Below are 21778 nucleotides of genomic sequence, written 5' to 3'. Positions count from 1 at the left end.
CTCCGGTCCACGGCGCTTATTCCGTTGTCCCGTCGGCACGTTCGTCACGTCCATAAGATTTTCACTCTCCGTGCGCGCGTAATCCGTATATCCAGGAGAACGCTACTCCAGCGCATGGTGTAAAGACACAAGGTGAAACATTGCGCATGTAACCGATTTTTGGGACAAATTGTTCATTGGTTCTTCCCATCGACATATACAGGGTGAGTCGTAAAGGCTGTCCCAACCCTTTACCATAAGAGATGAATTACTGACCGGAACTGTGTAGCCAACTCGGAAAAAAATTAATAAAATCTCGTTCTACATGTCTCAATCATGTAATATCTAACTACATTTCTCGAGAAATAATTGAGACATGTAGAACGAGATTTTGTCCACTTTTCCCCGAGTTGGCTACAGTTGTGGTCGGTAATTCACCTCTTATGGTAAAGGATTAGGAACGCCTTTACGACTTACCCTGTAGCACTGGACGGAGCATCAAACCAAAACCTTGTTCACAGACGTCGAAAGAAAACACAAGACGATGTGTGGGCAGTAGCGGCTCCTAGTACGGTGGTGTTCCTCTTTTTTTAAAAAAATGCAACCATACACGGAAAAAAAAGATTTGCTATGACAATCAAAAACCCTGCTAGTCTAGCAAATTTACCGCCGTAATATACGGACAGCCAGTTTGCTATGTTGCAGTAATCAAATCGCAAAGCTGCATAGGATTAGTAATTATACCTAATAAAATTTGATGTTACAGCACGGTAGATTTGTTAGTAGAGCAAAGATGATTCTTTACTACAACCAATGGAAAAAATAGCTTGGTACATGTAACTAATTTTTTTGCTGTTACATAAAAGAAAATTAGGTGCATTAATAAATCCTATTATAGCAAAATTATTAGTTACGCCAACAATTAAAATTAGGTAAAGTAATGCTCATTAAAACATTTACTCTGCAATTATTATTGTGCCGATCGCATTATGCGATACTTGCCCTGGCTTCCACGCCTTCCTTTATACCCTACGAGACTGAATTTTGATTCCGAGTTTTTGGCCGACACCATGCGCGGCCTAGCGGCGGTCGGCGAACTACTCAGAGGCTGGCGCTAGCTACGTCTCGCACTTAGCGAAAATGATTTGTTGCAGTAACTAAGATAATTTCAGCAAAAATCGATTTGTTTTATGAACAAAGTAACGATTGCTCTTACACACGACTTCTTTGCTGCATTAGCAAATTTACTTCTTTAAAACGTTTAATTTTGTTCAGCAAACTATAGATTTGCTGAATCAACTAAACCAGTTTTTTCCGTGTAGTAGTATGTAAACATAGTAGAGTGAGAGATCCGTGCCCACACATTTATTTTTCTCTCTCTAGGTCCCGGAACACGAAAGATCAAAGAAATCTTACCGCATGCTCCGTCCAGTAGTGTATGTCGATGGCTCTTCCTGCATTCGACCGCAATGATTTGCAGTTTGAAGGTTGGGGTAAATTTCTGATTGGTGGACACTGCGCATTCACCAGATCGCTTCACCTTGTATCTTTACACCATGCTCCAGCGGTTCTACGGGGTACGCAGGCGAGGTGCGAGGTAGCGATAAGATGGATACGATATCGCGATCGGCGTGTATCGATCCAGGTAGCACAAGATACGTTTCATACATGTTTTCTTTAAATGTATCTAATGTTTCATGGACATTTACAATAAACAGTCTAACGTTATCTCACGAATGTCACATATCGTGACTGAAACCGAGATAGAACAATATGTTCTACTTGGGGAGAAAGCGCCGGGCGAGTCGCAAACCTATTAAAAGTTAGCCCCCATTTTCTAAATTAACACTTTTATGCACAATTATATGAAAATGTATTAAGGATGATGAAAGTTTCGAGGGTAATTAATTTAAAAAATGGGGACTAATTTCTAACACTCGGAATTTTTCTCATACCGTGCGTGCAACTTCTTTGGATCCCATTAATGGTAAGCTAGATATCCCGTTGATTAAAAATCTCATTACGAGCCCTTTAACGTAGACACGTGCGTTAACAAGTCGCGGAACAAGTCCACTTATCAGCCCACTTTACATCCGAGTTCCCTGACTCGAGTAATGATATTTTCGACGCCGCTGCGCGCGAAAGGTTCCAACTCCGCTCCCTTTGAAGGGAGGCGGGGGGGGAATAAGACGCGCGAGGGAAACCGAGGGAGGTAGGGAAAGCAGTCGCGGGGTATCTGCAGTCTCGGCGGAGAGAACATTCGCGAAGAAGCGTGTCACTGAAACTTTATAAGCAACTCGGTCGGAGAATCCAGACAGGTAGCGAGATGAAAAGGCGGGGAGGGAGAAATTTTGCCTAGGAGGAAAACCAGGAGGGCGAAGACTACGGTTGCTCCAGCGGCTTTCCGGTAAGAACAACGTCACGAATGAAGGATCGACGCGAGAGCAATCGCCCCGGGGCGGCCCGGCCGGTTGCTTAATAAAGTAGAAAACGAAGAACCGCGTGCGTGGAACCCGCGAAAAAATATCTCGAGCGAATATCTGTAAATTATTGATCGCGACGCCGCGCCGGCTTTTAAATCGACATCATTTATTTGCCGCCCCGCACGCCGGTATCGCGCGCTTGACAGCCTGTTACGGAAGTTGCATAATCTTTGGCCCCGCTATAGCCGGCGTTACTCCGCTAGAAGGCTGCCACAACGGGACCTATTCCACTTGACGTCCGACGTTGATTGCCGTCGTGGTTGTCACTCATTGTCAGATTACAGCTACGTCTCTACCCGCTTTCAGCGGCGGCGCTCCGCCAGCTTCTTCGCGATATCTATATCAGAAGAATTTACATCGTCCCGCTTCCGCCCCAAGTGTGACTTCACAGGCATCGTAGCAAAATAGCGCGACGAGGATATTTCGCTGCAAATACACGCTTTTCGTTCGATCGCGCTCTCCATTTGTTCCTTCTTGTCAATTTGGAAGCGCGATTCTTTTCCTTTAACTAGTGCGAATTTGAACTAGTGCGATGAGGATATTTCGCTACAAATACACGCTTTCCGTTCGATCGCGCTCTCCATTTGTTCTTCCTTGTCAATTTGGAAGCGCGATTTCTTTCCCTGAACTAAAACGCACACGGCGATAATTTTCTTTACAATTAACGAAACAGAGAGGACTCCAATCTTTGTTTAATTTTTCCACGATTTCAATTCTTCTTCTGCCTCTCTTTAACCAATGTTCCGAATTTTTATTCGGAGATTAGTCGCAAAAATATTTACGGTCAGATGCTTAAAAAAAAAACTGCGCGAGAGACGCAATTAAAGCGTCTGTGGATAGAAGCGAGCGCGGTTAACGAGGTAATTTTCTCCATAATTCTCAGGTATGTTCAATAACCGTGGAATTAGGCAGCGTATACTTAATAACAAAAAAATGTATGCTTAATGATAGCGCAACTTTTTATAGTCAATTAATGCGAGGTGATTCCGTACGATTTATCGTTCACAAACAAGTCGTACGGATGCGAGCGCTGTGTGATAAATCCAACGTGATTAAGTTACCAACGACGCGATTTATGTGGGGAAACATAGCGCACAATGTGCGGATGGACGGACGGCACATAAATGTCGTAAATTTATCGAGGTAAATGTAAACATTATGAATCTGCTCGCGCGTTGCTGCGTCGAATCAGTCGCGGTGCTCGCATTTTCTATTTTTTATGAACACTGAGATTTTTATGACGTACACACACACGCGCGCGCGCACGCGCATTACAATGCATTTCAATAAAGCTAATTTCGAGAAGGGTATTAAAAATAGCGAGATTAACAGCGTATTTTCGACACTTGAGGAGAATTGAATGTGGACTTTAATATACATAATGGGCCGCGCGTGTATTTTGCCAACGGAATGAATTTCTCTCGAAAAGGAAGCGTCGTCTTTATTTAAAGCTGAAGCGCTCTCTCTAGCGTATTAAGTTTAAAAGCCACGTTTTCATGTAACATTGAATTACCGTAGGTCCATAATCAGCGCTCTTACGTCATGCTATTTAATTTTGTTACTTCGCGCAACATTTTCCCTCGTTCGGTTCTTAATAATTCGCATACTCGCCCCCCCCCCCCCCGGATTCATTTCGTTGTCCGTGCTGCAGTCGTTATCTCCCGCCGTGCGTTTCCGTTCATTATAATTAAAGTATTTCGCACTTGAAACTTCGCACTTGAAACTTCGCACTTGGAACTTTTCGGCGTCATTTCAAATTACCGTGTGACTCGGTACCGTGTAGAGAGAAAGTGCGAGGAACGATCGACATGTGACGTTCAACAATTAAGACGCGCTGGAGAGACGAGCCCTCGTGGCACTTTAACAAAGTCTAGCGATACCTTTGTACGTTGATTTCAGAAATTTATAATCTTAAACAGAGATATCATAAAATATACAGGAAAGTTCCATATTTCAAACAGAAAAAATTTATTTAGGTTAAACAAATGAGATACCTAGGAATCATGTTTCTTGGAATCTGCTAAATTTTTATTTACTTTATTTACTAACACATTTGCTAGATTTGAAGAAATAGATATGAATTTTCCTAGAAATTTCAGTCTCGATCAAATAAAAGTTTGGACAAGGTAAAGAAATGATTTCTTTGGAATTAAATAAAAGTCTAGTGAGGTCACAATTCAAAGAAAGTTTGTTTGATTTCAAAGAAACGTATTTCTGGGTGTAGGCTTCTAGTATGAGATGGCAGGTTTTCAACATACAAATTCAATCACAATCCTTTCATCGCGGCGATTACACAATGCAACGATGAATTTTCCACTAAACAGATCTCACTCCAAGGGCAATAAATTCCTGGTGAAACTAGCAGACGATGCCTATTAATTTAGAAGAAACCCCGTTGTTTCATATTAGGAACCTGTCTCATAATAGGGGACTTTCCTCTATGTATTAATTACTGGCAGTAATCGATTTTTCCCTGCATGACACTAGACAGAAATTTGAATGAATAACGATATCAATGATTTTCCACGGGCATCGCCGACCAACATCAAATAAACGTTTTTTCGTTGTCGCGAGTCTATGCGATTGGAAAAGCGAACAAACGCGCAAATATATTATTCGTTGGAAACTACTCTTGTTAGTTTTAAACAACCGAATACGTTTGTCATAGAATTTGATGATTTTGACGTTAATCACGTTCTGCTCTCGTTAAATCACAGGATTAAAGTTATAATTCTTTTCTCCTGATTTTTTTACGTTCCCGACGATAGAGAAATCCACGACAATCGGCTGAGCAGCAAGATTGCTTCGAATTAATGAAATTCCCGACAGTGCGTAAGAGAGGCAAACTAGCTGAAACGAAAGCGAGAGGCGAACGGAACGATCTCGGCCGAACTGCAGCAGGTTCTCCAATATTTCATTAAAATTATTTGGAAAACCTGCAATAAAAAAGTCGATCGCGGCCGCTCGGTACGGAACCCGCTTTTATCGATAAATTGGCGCTCGTTTTACTTCCTCCTTGCTTGTGCGCCCTCTCTTTTATTTTATCGCGGCGCTCCCGCTGCAATTCGTGATAGCTTCAGCTTGTTCCCGACGTATAACTGCGCCACTCGCTGTGTTTCTAAATTGCATGATTTAATTCCGTCAATATTCGCGATTTTTAAACGAAATGGCAAATGCGGAAATAACGAAGGCTCACTTTCAAAATCCCCTCTTCGCGCATTATCGTGAAAGACCGGAAGTATTTGTTATGCAAAGAATATTACAAAAGGCGAATGTATTTCTTTCATAATTTTACCAAGTAATCTGAGCTACGTGGAACGATACGGAAATCACATTTCCCGGTTATCTCATCCGCGATCAATGGCAGTCCGAATCTCGATAAATTGGCCTATTCAGAAACTTCCTAGGTATTCGCGTCGTCGTTCACAGTCACGTAGGAAAAACTCATGAAAAATTCAGGTCCCTCCTTTATTAAATAGAGACCCGGGACAGAAAGGATTTAACGTTGCAACTTCCTTTCTCTTAATCCCATTCGCCGGAATAGGAAAAGTATACTCCGGTCGAGGAGTCGGTCGCGTCGCGGCATTAATCAAGGCGGCTGCAAAACGGCGGGAGGGAGGGGGGGGGGAGGGGGGGCCCCACGACGCCGGGGGTGCCCCGCGGGGGGACTAAAAACCGGGAAGGGGTTCGCGCGCGCCACTCGTTGGGTGCCGACCCAGGCCCACTCCCACGAAACCGCCCCCCCCGAATTTCTTTTTTGCAACATTCCCCCTGTCCCCCCTCCCCTGAGGGGGAGGCCCAGCCCCTTTTCCTCCCCCCCCCCCCCCCCCCACGGCATCAATAGTCTTCGATCGCCCGGACAACCCGCTTCGAGGTTCTTTACGGCGTTTGCCATCGAGCTTACTCCTTTGCATTAAAGTTAATAAAGCAGCTGCTTGAATACGCTCAACTTCATTATTTCGTTCGGGTAATTCGTCCTCGAAATAGAACGACGAGGAGAACGATGACGACGACGACGACTACGACGGCGGCGACGACGACGGCGGCTATGGCGACGGTTGTACCGCTGTTTGATGTAATTATTGCGGGATTGTGGGAATAAAAGTGAGGAGGGGACGGCCTTTTACGCGGCTATTTCATTTTCCAAGGGAATGCCTTTTTTGTTACGTCACGAACGACGTAGAGATAACCGTGCTGTCTCGCTGCTTTTCCCAAAGGTGTCCCTCGTCTCGTAACATTTTTCCGCGAATTCGCTATTGGAACGCGCGACTTATATCCGGCGATGCAAACGTACCTCCGCGAGATAACCAAATACCCGGCGATAACTTGCGATAATACAGATCTGAATTCATGCAGAAGTTGCGGGTTCCTCGATTTGCTCGGCGTGTTAAAAATTGCGTATTCGCGCATTGTCAATATCCTTTTGGTGAAATCAGGATTAATTCAGGGCTCCTTTAACAATAAGATATGAAAAGGCGATAATAGAGTGACCATTTCTACCAAACTACGTCTTTATCGGTGTCCCCAAATCTTTTACGCAAAAATTCTCAAATTATTGCACGTCTCCTAACTATTGATCGCTCAATACCGAAACGTGACATTCGTTTCATTGTTAATTTAACTTGCGTTATACGCAATTGGGAAAAGCCGCAGCACTATTAAAGCAGTACATAACGTTATACAGGGTGTCACGGATAAGGTGTCCATCCGCTCGTATACAGGTAGAGTGGGTTAAACTGAAGAGGAAAGTCATGTACCATTTTGCAAAATTCCCAACAGTTATCGAGTAATTAATGAGATCGTCTGAGCGAATAAGCGCGAGGAAAGCGATAAGTCGGACTCGGGATGCTGGAGTGATTCTGCATTTTTGGCACCTTTTGCTCCTAGAACTGTCAATTCGTGAAAACATTTGTGTAATATATCTACAAATTATGTGGCTTTTGTGTACGAACCGAACAGTGTTCCACTATTCGGACTAAATCAGAGAACAGCATGGTATCATTGAAATTGAGTTTAGAAGCCTAACAAAAATCTATTATTATAGATCTAACCTATAACTCATTCGAGTGAATAGACTTCTTGTTAAGCTCCTAAGCTTAATTTCAACGGTACCACGCTGTTCTTTCACTTAATCTGAATAGTGGGACACTGTCGGTCTGTACACAAAAGCCACATAATCTGTATATAACACAAATGTTTTCACGAAGTGACAGTTCTAGGAGCAAAAGGTGCCAAGAGTGCAGAATCACTCCAGCATCCCCTTAAGTGGCTTATTTGTTTGGTCCTGTAACGGGGTGAGGGACGAGCTTCGTCCGAAGCTCGCCGCTCGCTGCGCGACAACTTTTTTCCGCTTTTTTTCCGGTGCGTCGCTCCACCTCCCGATATCGGACGCCCACCGTTGCTACGAGACTAAACAAATAAGGCATTTAACGCGCTTGCCGCGTCCGGCCTACTGCTTGCCGCGCGTTCATTCGCCCAGATGTTTTTATTCATCGCTCGAAAACTATTGCGAATTTTACAAAATGGTACCACATCTTTCCTCTTTAGTTTAACCCGCTCTACCTGCATACGAACGGATGGACATCTTATCTGTAACACTATAGAAACCCCGCTATCCCATATTAGGATCCCGTCTCATAATAGGAGGACTTTCCTCTATAAATCAGTCGTGCGGAAAAGAACTGCGTGAATTAAACTTAATTTCTTTTTAAGCGCAAAAACTTTGATTATTGTGTTTCCAATTTCGAACTCGCTGGTACATCCGTGCAATGCGTCTCACAAAACTTTGCTCGTAAACTGCAAAAATTTCGTTTTTATTCGTTCGTTACAGTTTCACGCTCTTTTCGACATAACTCGTTCGCACGAATGAATCAGTCAAATGTTTTCACGTACCAATTGGACGTACAGCTCCTCGCTCAGCGGTAATTTGACAGTCCGACGAACGATCCCCGACTCTTTCGTCTGAAAAGTGAATAACAGTGACACGTCAGTACTCTGCGTCGCATTTCGTTGTCGCGTGACATCGCAGATTCGCCGGGAGGATCTGTCGAAAGGCTCAAACGTCGGCGCGCAACGCGATTTCCCGTTGTTACTCCGTGAAATCACTTCTCCTCACTTGTCCCCGTCAATCTGGATGCGGGATCTTTACGGGCAACGTGTTGATTTCGCGACAGATCCTCCGAAGCGATTACCCTTTGCTGTCGCGAGAGACTCGCGGAGAGAAAGATATCGGGGGTTGCGACTGACGCAAGTCGCTTCCGTAAGTTCCGCAAAGTCAAGTCGCTCGAGAAGATCGTGGCGGGTGCTTACATATTGAGAACTCTCCACGGACGGGTGGGAGCCTTGTATCTTGCCGCAGCTATGAATAATTATTCCACGATACACGATCCACCGCAGCGTAACGTAACATAGTAAATGCCCGGAAACTCTGCGGGGGGTCGGGCGCGCCGGCTAAGGAGTATGCGGGGTTATAACTCGTTTAACCCTTGCACTATGCGTAACGCGAGGCTGCGATGGGGCGCAACCTTTCCTCTGAATTCCAATCGTTTCTTTTTTGTCTCTTTATCATAGCTTCTCTCGCGGTCGTTAGATCAAGATATCAATACGATGCGCTCTCGGATGGAATCTCCGTCGTGAAATTCTATGAAAAGCGTCCATTCTCGAGCTGTGTTTTTATGCATTCCGCGTTCCAACGAAAATAGAGGGATTGCATTAGAATGTTCTGAACCTCGCAATTTCCACCCCGGGCGTTTCATGATGATCTCGCAGATGGTATCGCCAACATTGTTGCGGGATGATCGGTTTTTCTCGTAATCGATATTTAGGACGAGTTACGCGAGGAAAGATGGGCTTTGAGGCTCAAACACGGTTAGTTGTGGGTGAGTTAACGTCATGCAATTGTTAAATGATCTCAGGCTTTCCGAGCATAACATATTCAAAAGTTGAATGTATGAAGATGGTATAATTTTCAAAGGAAAATACCAGAGAAATTCTGCTGATATCCATAGCTAGTTTTCCATTTCTAATCCGAATATTTCGCAGACTGTGAATATTAGCAGAATTTTTCTGCTATTTCCTCTGGAAAATTACATTATCTTAAATATTCACCTTACGCTCGTCGGAGAGCTTGAGATTACTTATCTATCATCGCATCGCTGTCGATGGCGCGAAGTAGAGTCGAAGCGTACGATTTTGAATTACTAATTAAATTTTATATGAAAAGTATTTTACCTGCACTGAAAAAAAGCTCCTGTCGCTAATCATGGTTTGTTAAAGATATTTTGCTGCCTATAAGTTTCTAAACCACAGCAAACGGTTTGCTGTCGCACGTAACACAATAAACACAGCAGCAAAATATTTAGTTGTCCATCTTTTACAACTGAAATTTAGTCACCACATGCAGTGTTTAGCTACGGCAGCTACACGTTTCCTTCCATGTGGGAGGTCTAGGTTCAAATCTTGGCTGAGGTATTAATTTTCGCAATTGAAAATAAAAATTATTTAGACACTAACATCCTGTCTCGGCGCTTACTCCTTTATTACTTCATATTTGCGTTTTCACATTAGAGCTTCATAAATTTTATTCATTGATTAAATTTTATATAATGTTAACTCACGCAGAGCCAGCCGCGTTTGGCTCTCGAGCCCACTTTTTCCTGTTACTTGTTAATTTTAATATCAAGAATCTTTAGGACATCCATCATTTATATCAATATTTATAACTAACCATAAACTTCTCCTCTGATGGATGTATCAGGTATTGAACTTTTGCTTTCACAGTTCACTACATAATTTATGACTTCTCGCGATTTATCTTAGTTTCTTGGTCTTCCGAAAAGACCGAAGGTGAGTGTGTCATTATTATTAAATGTGGAGTCGGAGTTTGTCGCTGCAATAATTATTTCTCCAGAAATAAACAATACGTTTTTGACGTATCAAAGAACCCTTTATCGACCGGATTATTTTCAAAAGTAAAGTAGAACGTTCCTCGCCAAATATTTGTTCGAATGAAAACAGTGGGAAGATTAATGTAAATGCCACTTCTCGAAATGCGATAAGAATCGAACATTATGGAATTATCAAATATAAAGACAATTTAAAACATGCATTTCTTTAAGTATTTACTAAATATCAAACAGTAGATAATTTCAAATTTAAAAATGTTACTTTAATTCTATAAAATGTTTACTAAGATATAAGTTTTACAGCGAAGAAAATTGGATTTCTTACCTGACAAAAACAATGATTTTGTTTAATAAATAGTATTCTCTGTCTCATGAAATCTTTAGTTGAATGTAAAAAAATGTAAATTATTTAAATTAATTTACTTAATATAATATACAGATGTACTTGTAATTTGATTTTTTAAAAATAGAATTTAAATAGAATAAATACTTCACAGTGAAAAAACAATTTTTAAGTAAATCTATTTACTTAGTTTAAAAACATTTTTGTCAGTGTATAATACAGGACTTTTCTTTACCACTGCAATTATCAGATAATGGCCGTGCGTTGAGAAGTCGCTTCTAGGGCGAAACAAATTCGAGAATAGAAATGCACTATCAGAATTGAGCAAGGCTACATTTCAAAATCAGATAATCTGCAGTGGGAAGGATATCCGATGATTCTGGGGGACACCCGAATGCATCACCCAAACATTTTCCCGTATTCTTCTATCAGATCCTTCACCGTCGAGGCCATGTTATCGTTGGTGCGCGCGCGCGCGCCCGCGCGGCGTGTCTTTCTCTTGTTAGATAAATTCCCCGGCACGTTTGTCGAGAAATCGTCCCTGAGGTAGAGTAATTCATCGTCTCTCTCGCAAGTAGGTAGGAAGGTACGTCCGACTCGACGGAAAAGCTTTAAAATTCGATCGAGCCAACCCGCAATTTCCAACGAGCGCATATCCCCCGGAGGTGGTGCACGTAGCATGGCCGACACAGGTGGGACGGACAAATGCATTCAACGCATCGAAAAAAGTGGGGGGGGGGGGGAAGGACAGCGGCCGTTAGTAAAAATGGGTCGCCGTGATGTAATTTTCCATTTCCGTCTCCGTCCCTCGTCCGCTCTTTGTGATAGGAGGGAACGGCAAAGAGCAAAAAGGACGAGGTAAATCGTGGTTTGTTAACCCGCATAACTCGCATTATCCCCGGGTGGGGAGGGGGGGGGAGAGTCGTGCCGCGGAAGACATTCCGCCGGATGCGGAACGACATTCCGCGCTGCCTGGACCGTCTGCTCGCCGATGCCGCGGCGAAACATCGGGATTCAATGTTGAAATTGTCGACGGAGAGGCGGAGGAATTACACGTGAAGAATTGATGCCACTCGAAACGGGAGAAAATTGCGAGAGCGGGTCGAGGAAGAGAAACGTCGGCGCAGTCGTACCTGGCTGGTACAATGACGTCTACTGAAAGAAACACCGCCTGCACGGGGGAAAAAAGAAAGAAAGGGGGAAGTCAACGCGGAAGCGTAGGTGATTTCCCCGTGGCCGTTTCAGAGAAGCCCGGTGCACGGCGAGGGAAACAAGCGACCAAAAAGAGCTATTCAGGACGCGTACCGTTGTCGCATTATATATATTTCCAATTTAAGGTCGGAGTTTATTTAATACGATATCCGAGTGTCGTTGGTCGACGAAAGGAACGAGGGGGAGGGGGAGGAATACTTTTGTACGTAAGAAGCGGGTCTTACCACTTCGTGGCGATATTGCTTTCTCCCGAGAAAGGAAACGATAAAGGACAGCGAGGGGCGCGCGCGCGCGCGCGGGAGGGCGGCGTTGTAAGCTCCGCGGATAATCCACGAAAACTTTATTATTACGCCGAAAATTCCCGGACTCGATCGGGAGCATAATGCGCGATACCATCCGGCGCGATTGAAAATATTAAAAGTCGTTGCGGGAGTGCCGAGCCGTTTCTACGCTCTCCTTGACGCTCTTCTGCCTGGCGAACTTTAGAGCCTCTCGTCGGGGCCCGTCGTTCCCCCGACGTGGAAAGTCATGTACCAATATTAATTCTAATTAATTGCAGAGCGCGACAGCGAGCAGAGGGCCGGGAGAGCTCGCTAGACGAACGCTCGACGAGGTGGATCTTTAACGCATCGCCGGGACGGAAAAAGCCAATGTGTAAACGTAACGACGCTCGAGGGAGCTATCGATCGAGACAGGATCGTCGTGCCCTTCCCTCTCTCTCTCTCTCTCTCTCTTTCCTGCCTCTCTATCTCTCTCCTTGCCGAAAATCCACCTCTCACCGGAGATTATCGCGAGAATGATAACATCATTCCAGAGATGAGCTTGCGAATGAAGTTGTAATGTTACGGTCACGTCAGCTCGCTGTGCGTTGTTCGTAATTCAGTAGAATTTGCCGCTAGACCGAGCAAAAGGGCGAGGAGGATCCCTTACACGGATAATAATTTCCGGATTTGCATGTGTATACGAGATACCGAGCGTAAATCACACCGCGCTCCAAATAAACGAGCCGTTTCCGCAGCGAAATTAGCATTAATTTACACGCATGGAAAAACGAGTGAGCCATCGTCGGCGCTGTTGCAGTAAGAAGCCGGCGACTCGAGGCGTGGAATAAACGACGTCCGGGTTCTGAGAGTGGTCAAGTCGTTTAGTGAAAACATTGGAGTTAAAGCAGGACTCTCGCTGAAACCAGGCAAGAAACAAGAATGGCCGAATAGGTAGCCTATACTAATTTTTAATAAACTGCGAAACGGATACATGAGTTCGCAATTTATTAAAAAATTACAAGTAAAGACTATCTACATCCTGCCCTGACTCGCATTGGCCATTCTTGTCTCTCATTTAGTGAAACTAATGCTTTCTATGTTTCAAAAAGGAGGATGGGGAGAGAGAGAGAGAGAGAGAAAGAGAGAGAGGATTGAGTAGTCGAGACGAAATAAAGGAGGGCAAACGAATCGGAGAACTGGGTGGTAGTTATCCGAAAGTTGGCTGTGTAATTACATAGGGACGGAAGATGCCGGGCGCTCTGTGGAGCCTCTTGATAGACGTGCATGTAATATTTCGAGTGTACACAGCGCTTAAGTCAACACTCTCGAAATCACGAATGCCGAGAGCACACGGCGTGGCCGATATTATAATACTTTCAGTGGGTACACACTGCGGACGCGCGCGCGGCCGGCGCGGCCCACCTGTGCGGAAACTGGCTCTCGTGCGGAACAATTCGGAATTTTTTCCAATTCTACACATCGTTCCGCATCGCCGAAGGTGAGTCAAACGTAGAAACGTCGGCGCTCCGCATTTGATATTACGTTGCATTATGTTGCGGTAACTCAATAACCCCTTTCGGAATGAAATCCGCGAAAGAAAAAAAAGAAGAAGAAATATACACGTATGCCCGCGCGCAGTCTATTTCGCATTGCGTCGCGGCCAAGAGCGCACCCGCGACTAATTCCAATCATGCGCGGGATAAAGTTCATTCGGCTAGGATTGAGGCAATAAACGAAAGTGTACAAATGAAAGCGAAGTTAAAATTCAGTTTGATAACCGGGTCAGGATATTTGGGTCGAGATTTCGTATACGATCCGTAGGGATTATTTAGCTCGGTGGTTGTGCGGCAAGTAATAACTGGCGACGCGGACACTTTTTTTTTTACATTTCGCGAGATCGTTAGGTCGCGATGCGATCCCATTTCACGGCAGATTTTCGTCCACGCTCGCTTTCAGCTTAAGAGATAAAAATATTAGATATCTGGCGTTAAAGCACCTCTCCCAGCCACCTCGGCATTTTCATCTTAATCGCCCCGTGGATTTTATATGTATATGTGTATAGCGTAATCGGTCAAGACAAATTGCCCGAATTAGTTTAATACTCCGTATCATTGAGTTACATTTCGCAAACGCTTGGAATAATGGAGGCATTATGCTGATACACCAAGAAAGAGATCAAGTTGGCGTAAGATATTATTATATGGACGGGGCTCGCGTTAAAAGAAAATTCAATTGAGTCCCGGGGTAATCAGCTTGCTCATTGATTATTTAACAAGATATTCCCTCAGCGTGTTTCATAATCGAAAAATTACACACAGAGAGAGAGAGAGAGAGAGAGAGAGAGAGAGAGAGAGAGAGAGAGAGAGAGAGAGAGAGAGAGAGAGAGACCAGGAATTAAAAGCAACAAGTTCTCAAGCGACTGACCGTGATTAAATTCGCAATTTAAACGTGAGCCAAGACACGGTTAACACAAGGCGACGGAGTTGTCTGGCAAAGAAGAGAGAAGAAACCGCGTTACGCTGTGTTACGGAATATTTCGGGAATCCCCGTGTCGACGCGTCCACGTGTGTCGCCGGTTTCGAGTCCCGGCCCGCGAAAACTGGGATTTGCGCGCGACCGCGTTTTAACAACCCGCCCAAGTTTTGATTGCTTTATTCCGCGACGGTGGGGTCATGGATGCGCTTCTGACGTCGAAGTTGAGACACACGTGAGCCGCGGTATCGTCAGCCGTGAATGGCTACGACAAATGCGGCCGGGGAGCCACAGAGACGCCGAGAGGACGCGTGTGCCGTAAGCTCGTGGTATGAATGCGCGCCCTCAAAGCCTCAGACTAATCACAGGGGGAGCAAGGAGGTGAATTTCCGGCCGGATGGATATGTAACGGCGCTACGCGCGTGTCGCGGTTGATTAAGGTAACGAATATTTGAAAAGACAGAATGGAGGATGCGCCAGACTCGCTTCCCGACGTGGCTAATGAGGCAGCTGATTCGCGAGTTAGCCCTGAGCGGCGCGAGAAGAACGGAGGAGTGGTTCGTGAGAAGTATCAGGGATTGCGCCGCCTCTTTCGTTCCGAGGGGGGCGTGCAAAAAAAAACACAGCGCGCAACGCAACGTAATTTCTCTCGCGCAAAACACTTCTTGGGTAATTTAGAAGATCTCGGCGAGATTCAGCACGATTATCTCGTGCAGCTCTCGCGGCGCGCTGGTAATTTCCACGTCGTTAGTATCACTGCGCGAGTTTAAGGGATCCCTCACGGAGAGCGCGAGGGGCCCCCGGTGTGGAATCGATTAATACGAGCGCCACGCCGTAGAGGCAGAACCTTGCAGATCGTAGATACCGCTCGCGCTCGCGCAAAACACCCCGGGGTGCGGGTATTATTTTATGGCGCTTAACAAAACATGAATCTCCGGCGTCGAGGCACTCGTGCGGCGACGTCGGCGCCGATATTTTCCGCGAGCGCGAACGGAGCGACGCGTCGCACCGTCGCGACGGTGCAGCTCGCCGACGATCGGCCTTCGCGATCGGCGACGCGTATCGATCACGGAGAATTACCCCGTGAATTGGGGGAAAGCCGGTAAAATCCAGCGGGACGCATAGATTTTCCGGGCGTCGGCAACTTAATTACAGCCGGGACGGATTATGTCGTGGCGCACGTCAGGCGCCGTTGCGAGAATTAATTTAATAGGCGAAACACGCGGGCCCGGCCATTTGTAAATAAATATATACGCGATAGTTATAATTAAAAGCGTCCGCGCTCATTATATGCGCGGCACGGAATTATTCCCGGTCGCAGTTAAACTCGCTAATGATCGCTGACCGCAACGTAATTCCGCGATTCCGTCGCCGCTGCTTTTAACAATGAATTGCATTAGTAACCGGGCGAAGGCCCTTTAAACTTTTGATATTGTTAAGGTCACTTAAGATTATCCGCCCGTTATTTCCCCCCCTCGCTCCCCCGCCCCGCGCAACCGAGGCGAGCAATCGCGATACAAATCCGTGAACTTGCTCGAGATACAGCCGTCAGTGGCGGTCAATTTATTATTCTTATGCAAATAACCGGGGGGAAGATTAAAGTTCCGGGTATAGTTAGGCGCATTAACGAAAACTTGGCGCAAATCTCTCTCTCTCTCTCTCTCTCTCTCTCTCTCTCTCTCTCTCTCTCTCTCTCTCTCTCTCTCTCTCTCTCTCTCGCTCGCAACAAGGTGTTCGTAGAGCCATATTAGCCTATCAAGTAGTTGGCTGGCAGGGCAGTTTCGCACCAAAAGTTACCTGCCGATATAACTATCCGCAACGGAAACTAACTTGCTGCAGGTACGCGGACTTGGGATTTTAGCTTAATTGCGAAAATATTTCTTCCCCGGTTTCCTAAACTTCGAACGGGAGAGAGAGACGTATATCTTTGTTATTTTAGACGACAGGCTGGCTTTGTATTTCAATTTAGCTGCAGCGCGAAGCAAGACGACGGGCTCTCTTCAACGTAAGGCATCTCCAGATAGAACGTGCCTCGCCCCCGATGTTGTTAATGACACTTTTTCCAAGTCATTATCGTAAATATACTCTTTGGCAATAAACGGATTTACTGGGTATATTCATTTAAACGTGATTAGGTCGACACGTTCGAACACGCACTTGCGCCTATCGTTAATGGGCGCATTCTCACTTTTCTTACTAACAGCTTTTACAACTTTTCTATTAAAAGCTTCATTAATTGCAGGAAAATTTCCTTATAATTGCCTTAGCGCGACATATTTATGCAACGTAATTTTGCCCGTGAAATGCGAAGAACTTCGGGGTGGCATGTGAGCTCGGGACAATTTAATTAGCAGTTCACGAGATGATTAACTTTACTGTCGCGCGCGCGCGTGTTCAAGGTGAAGCTGTGACCTAATTGCGCTCCAACGATCAGCGATATGTAAGATCGGTAACGGACGTCGAGTCGGGCGGCAGGTAATAGTGCATAATTAATAATTGAACGGCACACCGAGGCGGGAGCCTAATTGCAGCGGAAACTTCCGACATTTTGCGACATTTCGCGCCGACTGACCGCCGGGAAAAGTCATCGAATGTGCAAACCAGGAGCGACCTGGGTCGCGTAGCGTCGTGCAGTCAGCTTATTGTTAGTTCCACCCGAACGAATTGGATTCGCATGCAGGTGATTCACGCGACGACATGAATCTCCGACGCGTTCCGTTGAATACTCCACTTTGAACGAAAAGCGGGCCCCGGTTTACCGGCCGGCGAAAGGGGAAAGGGCGCAAAAGGAGAGCCTCTCGATTTGCCGTTCCGAAGGAGGCGATCGCACTTTTTAAAGTTTACCCGGAAGCACCGTATCGCCACGGCGATTGGCCACTGGCCAGTTTTTCGGAGACGGCCTTTCAAAACTTTCGGGACGTCGTCGGACGTCGACTCCGTTCGTCCCTGGAACAATGCCATTTCATTATCTTCGACGGCCTCGCCGACGGAGTCACGCTCTTTTACAATGCAGGAACCCCCGGCTCTCCTTCCGGCGCGGGTATCCGTCTGTTCTCTCCTCGCGAGGGGTTATCTCGAAAAATGACAAATTCGAAATGACGGCACTCGCGCCGAGGGATGTAAGTCCGCGATGCTGCGCTCGGTAATGGGGAAATAGACGCGAACGTCGATCCGACTGGAAGTACGTTTTCACGTGCCATAACATGCGTACGTGCCTGCAGTGATCGGCACGGTAGGACGAGGGTTCTCCGAGAGAAGCACTAGGGTTTTTTTTTACGGCACTGTAAAGTTCGGGAAAGGGCATATGGGATCTTTTATGCGTTTTCTGCAAAAAGTCTATAGTACGCTTGTTTTCATCGCACGTCACTGTATTAGAAATTGTAATTAGCAAAGTGGATCGAAAGGTAATTCAGTCGGCTGCAATTTTTCAAAATGGCGGCTAACGACTGGAAAATCTGCCAACTAAATTGTTTCAGGTTTTATATGCATTCTCGGAACTTCTGTCTGATCACGTAGCGATTGCATTTTATTAAACAAACAGAAATGCGTATTATTTTTATCAACATGATGATGATCGTTTTGACCACAAAATTCCAAATATCCCGTAAATTGGAAAATGTGTTTTGTTGCGAACAATTTCACGATCCTTTTATATAAACAATTGTGAGCGAGAATAAAATATAATATAATAAAATGTTTTTTAATTTTGGATCATTTGATGTTAAATTAGGACTGTCGTCTAATTCGGATTTTTAACAAACATTCTTTCAAAAGTATTTTCGATGCGGTACTTTTAATGTGCTTCTATTTTTTTTTTGTATAAAAGAGTATAGAGTTATTAAATGTAATATAAAGCCATGAAAATATCCACAATATACAATCGCATATTTTTAAATAATTTCCACATCTTCAAAATCAAAAAAATTTTATTGGCCTATTTTTCAACTACATGACCAATATTGGCTTTACGTTGGACAATATCGGCCAATGCCTTTCTAACATAACCGACATTGGGCCGAAGTTTAGCCAACGTTTAGCCAATGCTACCAGGGATTGGCACAGAGATACACGTCGCCCCAAAATATGTAAAGTGCATCTCAAGACACTCGAAGAAACTGGAAATGAGATTTCCGGGGAGAAATTACAAATTGTCTAAAGCGAGCTCTGACGTGCGGGCCGGAGATCGGATATAAATGGACGCGTCAATAACGGGAGGAAGTCGGCCGTGAATCAACAAAAATTGTAATAAAGAACGTTTCGCTGTCGCGAGTGATTTATTTTCGCGCGGCTAAGCGACGGAAGAGCCCGGGCGAGCGGAGGGAAGACTGACGAACTAATAAACGACGGGGGAAGAAATCTGGGTAATAAAGCCGGTAATAAGTGAAAGCTTCATTATCCTGGAGCCGGGCGACTCTGCATTCGCGTCCTCTTCTAAATCCGAGCCGCGGCCACGTATTCCCCGCACTCGTACAGAAATCAATAGCGGACACGTGCACATAATTGGTGTAACCGTCTCGTTCCTATTGAATTAGCAGCAATAATGACGTGATGATTTGTCCGGCTGTGCGAGCCATTTATTCATTAGCATACAATACACCGCGTAATGACAATAATAGCTAGACAGAGTAAGAAACGCAAGGAAAAAGAGAAACAGAGAGAGAGAGAGAGAGAGAGACATAGGAGAAAGGGAGGAGGGGGAGGGAAGTCATTTGACGTCTGCAAAATTCACCCCCAATAGAGATCAATCGCGCAACAGATTGGCTGGTTCGCTTTGCAGTCTATTAGATGGAATTTATCGCGCCGGGTTTTTTCCCCACCCTGGATGTAACACGCGTCTCCGCGTCCCGTGAACGACACCGGGATCGACATCCATCTCTTTACATCTCTACCGGGCGCCGTTAACGCTTGGGCGTATTGAATTTACGGCACCGCGAATGGAAATCTCGGTCGCTCGTAAATTTCGACGCCACGCCACGCCGCGCCCGACGCGCGACTTACGAGGTAACCTACGGGGCGGGGGCGGGAGCGGGGGGGATGGGGGTGACTCGAGAGGAACGGAGAAAAATAAAAAAAAAATTACCCTTCGGTAATTGAAATTCCGCGGGGACCGTGAGCTTTTTTCCATCGAGTTTTAACGACTCGCGACTCACCTCCCGCGGGCGCTCCCGTTCCTGAGGTCGAGGAACCTCGGGAGGAATCTCAGTTTCCGCCCCTCTAAGTTTACACCGTTGCTGATTCAGACGACGTTACTCTCCTCCTTTCTCTCCCTCTCTCTCTCTCTCTCTCTCTCTGGTACGAGTTTTATCTCTCGTTCATAAGCGACGATTTGTGCAGTCGCGAATCGAGTGCGGTCCGTCCAGCTCGACGCGAGCAATCGACTTGGTTTCGATTTACCGATAGTAGCGAATTGTTTAGCAAATTTCTCGAGCACTGGATACCGCGAGCAAATTAATCTTCCGTCGTGAGGAAATAGTTGCCGGTCGTGCGACCGGCTTGGAAGTTAACAATGCCCTTAACCAAGTTTGCATTCCCTCGTCCCGATCTTTATACAGGATGTTCCTGAATGGGATTTTAATAGCGGACGAGCTCTCCGTCCAATCTGCGGGCACGATTTTTCCGTAATTCAAATGTCAAAGGGCCAATGATTTCCGAGTTATGACCGATTGGAAATACAGGGCTCGGGCAGTCCCTGGGCAGCAGTGAAAATAACAAGAAACCCGACTGCTCGCTCAGATTTAAGTGGATCTTACTTTTGCAAACTTTTAATTGCCACGGTGTTTAATATTCAATATTAAGATAGCTGAGAAGCGGCGCTGGGAAATGTTCTTTGTGAAAGCGTCGAGTTCGAAAAATGATTCCGCGTGGAGGAAGGAAATAACACGTTGTATCTAAGATTAATAGAAACCGTTTCGATTTCTCTCACGTTGAATCTTTATGCTCGTTCAACCTTTTCGTGCTGTTCAATTAAGCTTGATCCATTACTAAACGCCCATCGAGAGACAATCCCGGTGCTCGGGACGCAGCCGTTCGACGCCGCGAAAGTTTGATCGCGGTATTCTCAGGCGACTCGCGCGAGCGACGAAAATCGAAGCGGCGCGCGGCGCGGCGTCCTGCGCGCGTCCGCCGTTAAATGAATAATGCCGCGACGACCGTGCGACGAGCGCGGACGGGGACGTTTGACATTTCCGCCGGTGGAAACGCGCGTAGGTTCCCCGGCTTTGATACGCGAGCCACGGGAAGAACGAGTACGTACGCGCGGGCTCTCGCGAATCGTGGCCCGGTCGGAAAGCATATGTACGTGCCCGCAATCACCGAACAGGCGGCGGCTGCTCAATAAATCAATACAAATGACCCCAAGACCAGATTGGAATCGAATAATGCAACGATTATTACGCGCACAAAGGGCGCTCGTAACCGATGCACCGCGCACGCTGCGTCCCGGCACGGCGCTCTGGCCGCGCGCGCGCTCGCCCCGTGGATATATCACGAAATTTGGGACACCGCTCAGGGTGGTCCCCCAGCTCTCGGCGTGTATAACCCGCGGGGCAGATTGCTTTTCGTCGAAACGAATCGATAGGGCCGAGCTCCGGATACGGAGCTGGATACGCTGGCCGGCGAGGAGTCGACGTATGTGTGTGTGTGTGTGTTGCCGAGAGAATCGCGAAATCACTGACAATGGAGAAGGAGGCAGATCGTACGATCATCCCAAAAACTGGAGACCCGGGCCGATTTGAGTCAGGTACTGGGACCCTATTCTGTACTCGGTTACCGACAACTATCGATATCGTTAACGACGTTCGCGCAGCTTTTCTATCGTGTAAAAAAGTTGCGCGAACGTCGTTAACGATATCGATAGTTGTCGTACAGAATAGAGCCCCTGGCTCGCTTTCACGAATCACGGAGAGTACACACGGCGTCATCAATGCCCAGCCGTCTGAAGTTGCACGCGGATCGAGATACGTTTGAAAGGCGCGCGACTTTCTAACTCTTCGTGCACCGCGGCTATGGAAACAGCGAATCAGCATTGCCGGTTTCAGTGTCATGATGCACGAAGTGTTAGAAAGTCGCACGCCTTTCAAACGCGTCTCGATCCGCGTGCAACTTCAGATGGCTAGGCATTAA

At 45.9% G+C, this 21778-nt stretch overlaps 1 protein-coding gene across 1 annotated transcript in view; it reads right to left on the bottom strand.

Moving 5' to 3' along the window:
- The window catches only part of LOC105569386 (1-phosphatidylinositol 4,5-bisphosphate phosphodiesterase epsilon-1-like), a 162016-nt gene that overhangs the window by 117908 nt on the left and 22330 nt on the right, over positions 1-21778 (bottom strand). Inside the window, exon 2 of the mRNA XM_012025814.1 lies at positions 8355-8423. The gene's annotated coding sequence lies outside the window, so the exon portion shown is untranslated. The remainder of the gene's footprint in view (positions 1-8354; positions 8424-21778) is intronic.

Source organism: Vollenhovia emeryi, unplaced genomic scaffold, assembly GCF_000949405.1.
Source record: "Vollenhovia emeryi isolate VEMERY1.0 unplaced genomic scaffold, V.emery_V1.0 DF939124.1, whole genome shotgun sequence".
Classification (NCBI taxonomy): domain Eukaryota; kingdom Metazoa; phylum Arthropoda; class Insecta; order Hymenoptera; family Formicidae; genus Vollenhovia; species Vollenhovia emeryi.
This window is presented reverse-complemented; position numbering and strand designations above follow the sequence as displayed.